This window comes from Nasonia vitripennis (assembly GCF_009193385.2).
Source record: "Nasonia vitripennis strain AsymCx chromosome 1 unlocalized genomic scaffold, Nvit_psr_1.1 chr1_random0013, whole genome shotgun sequence".
In the NCBI taxonomy this organism is placed as follows: Eukaryota; Metazoa; Arthropoda; class Insecta; order Hymenoptera; family Pteromalidae; genus Nasonia; species Nasonia vitripennis.
The window spans coordinates 871,564-874,798 of record NW_022279601.1 but is presented as its reverse complement, the minus strand read 5'-3'; the positions used below and the strand labels follow the sequence as shown (position 1 = coordinate 874,798).

Here is a 3,235-nt window from a genome sequence, read left to right as displayed (position 1 = left end):
TTCTAGTGCTTGCGAATATTATCGGTATGCTTATGCACTCTCTTACGCGCTGATAACAGATCCGTTTCAGATTGCCAAACAGACGGAGCGTGCGCGACGGAGGAGAATGCGTTGGTAAAAAGCGCGAGAACGGCGTAAGCGACCGCCAAAATGGCAAACGAGACGGGTGCGAGCGCGACCGGGGCGAGCGCGGAACGGCGTACGGGATCGGAGCTTGCGCGATGGTGCCGAATGAACTAGTAAAAGCGCGAAAACGGCGTACACGACCAGTGCTTGCGCGACAAAGCCGAAAGCAAAGGGTGAAAGCACGAAAACGGCGTACGCGATCGGAGCTTGCGCAACGGAGCAAATGCAATGGGTGAAAGGGCGAAAACAGCGTACGTGACCGGAGCGTGCGCGAAAACTGCATGCGCGACCGTAGCTTGCGCGACCAGGGCGAACGCGACGGGTGCGACCGCCAAAACGGGGAGCGAGACGGGTGCAAACGCGACCAGAGCTTGCGCGACGGAGACGAACGCGATGGGGGCGAGCGCGACGGAGACGAACGCGATGGGGGCGAGCGCGACGGAGACGAACGCGATGGGGGCGAGCGCGACGGAGACGAACGCGATGGGTGCGACTACGAAAACGGCGAGCACGTAACGGCGTACACGATAAAGGCGTACGCGACCGGGTCGTGCGCGACCGGAGCTTGCGTGATGAGGGCGTAGGCGACGGGGGCCAGCGCCAAAACGGCGATTGAGACAGGTGCAAGCGCGACTAGAGCTTGCGCAACGTAGCCGAATGCAACGGGTGAAAGGGCGAAAACGGCGTACGCCACCGGAGCGTGCGTGAAAACTGTGTGCGTGAACGGAGCTTGCGCGACCAGGGCGAAAGCGACGGGTGCGACCGACAAAACGGCGATTGAGACGGTTGCAAGCGCGACCTGAGCTTGCGCAACGGAGCCAAATGCAACGGGTGAAAGCGCGAAAACAACGTACGCCACCGGTGCGTGCGTTAAAACTGTGTGCGTGACCGGAGCTTGCGCGACCAGGGCGAACACGACGGGAGCAAGCGAGACGTAGGCATATAATAACACGCAGAGCTTATTACGGGTGTTGTGTCCATAGATAGGCGAACGATTTCCTACGAGACTGCTTCGATCTAACTTGTCCGGCTGGTTTTTGGTTCTTTAATCGAACCCCTCTTGTTTTCCCAAAGCACACTTTGACACTGGCAGGCAGATCTTGTCACGGGCGTCGTTTCCACAGCTAGGCGAACGATTTTTTACTAAGATACTGCGTTCGTCGTATATTTGGGCCTACTTAAACTTTTGGAGCCCACTTTTTCCATAAAACGTTAAAGCTAGCTCATTAAGCACATTTAGACTTTGTGTAAATATAAATATAACATTCTGCCACATTTACGGCTCTCTCTCTGTGCGATTTAACGAGACCAAAATAGAGAAAACGAGTGCAAGCGTTAGAGTAGGGAGAAAAACGGAGCGTTGCGTACACAGAGCTTCCGAGCTTGCGTTTACGCTCTTGCATACGTACATATAAAAAAATAGTTTAGTGTGATTAATAACGCTATACACTTATTATTAATATTCAAGAAATTTATTGTACAGTACACTATATTTTACAATACATTTGAATATTACAATATATTCGGCAGTGTTAAGCAAATGAGTGCTTAAAACAAGTACAATACTTAAAACTACGTAAATACTTTACAACAATACAAAAAATGGCTTCGACAACTTCATAGGCAGTTTAAGGGCATGCAGTAACCGTGGTAACCAAATACCAATTTCTTACGCCCGAAATTCAATTTTTGCAAGCGAGGAAAAAATTCTATATTACACCCACGCTGATGTCGGTTTCAATGCAGTGGATTTATTTCACTGCATGATCGGTGACTACCTCAGTAGAGACTAAATCATGAAAAATCTGTATTATTTTTCAAAACTAACTGTTTTAATAGTGTAATCAAATTTGCTTTCAAATTTTACCCTTGATTAAGCATTTCTATATTTTATTCGTTGCTGAAAATGGCCACCCCCTTGTTCAATGCACATGCGAAACCTTTGGCGCAATTGCAATCGTGCTCTTCTTAATTCGCCAGGGCGAATTGCAGCGCATGCATCTCGTATGCGTTGTTTCATGTTATCTGCCGTTATAGTTGGCTGAAAAAGTAAATAATTCATGTAAGATAATACAAATAAAACCATTTTGAAAATAATGAGCTTATTATAGCCGATAACTGCGTGAATGGTGTATTTCGATACAAGTGCGCAAAAGTTAATTATACATGAATGGGGTTTTGTCGCCCGAGAAAAGCGAGGGTGACAATCTCACGAGTGTAGAATCAACTTTACGCGCGTGTGTCGGACGTTATTTTTTGATACAGGGGGCGGAAAATGCGATTGAACGCACGCGGAGCGTGCGAAAAGTGTACGCTCAAAAAATCTCTTTTGAAATAATGCATTGTTTGAGCGCCACCGAGATAAGGCGTTCTCGCAGCAGCAGTCAATAAGAGCGTTCTCGAAGCAGCGGTCTAGATAGGGCATTTGCCAGCGGGGGTCGAGATAGGGTGTTCTAGAAGCGACTATCGAAATTTTTGTTCCGATAATATCGATGGCTGAATGGCAGAACAATCTATTTCTTCAGCGTCTTCAAGAACGACGACGGTCGCGCATGCAGTTTTCGCGCACGCTCCGGTCACGTACGCTGTTTTCGCCCTTTCACCCATTGCATTTGCTCCGTTGCGGCCTATTTCGGCTGGCGCTTGATAAACGGTCTACCTTGGAAGCGAATCAAAAAAAGCCCTATCTCGGCGCGAGTATATTAATAGTAATTAATTTTCTGTAATTTTTGTATGGTAGTTTTGCACACTTTTTAAAAGCACACATGATTTTCATAAAATGTAGAAAATTAATTGCATACGGCATATAAATAACCAAGAAAATGTGAAAAATAAGCTTGTGCTGAGATAAGGCGTTTTTCAATTTTCTTTTCAGAAAAACCGTTTATCAAGCGGCAGCTGAGATAGGCCGTTCTCCGCGGAGCCGCTACCGAGATAGATCGTTCTCCCACTCAGTCATTGATATTCAAGCTCAGATTTTCTTACCTCCGCGTAGCAGATTCTCTTTAAATTACCGAAAAGGTAATAATCCATTATTGTCAAGTCAGGAGAACGCGGTGGAAATCTAACATGTGGTGAGTTCAATCCAATCCACCTTTCTGGGAATAAT

At 47.1% G+C, this 3,235-nt stretch overlaps 1 long non-coding RNA gene across 1 annotated transcript; it reads right to left on the bottom strand.

Annotated features, from left to right (window-relative positions):
• Positions 1 to 1,582: 1,582 nt before the first annotated feature.
• LOC116415907 lies at positions 1,583 to 2,130 on the bottom strand. Its single transcript, XR_004226454.1, has 2 exons — positions 1,994 to 2,130; positions 1,583 to 1,915 (listed from the first exon to the last, which is right to left on the bottom strand). It is a non-coding gene; the product is annotated as an uncharacterized LOC116415907 (long non-coding RNA).
• Positions 2,131 to 3,235: the final 1,105 nt, after the last annotated feature.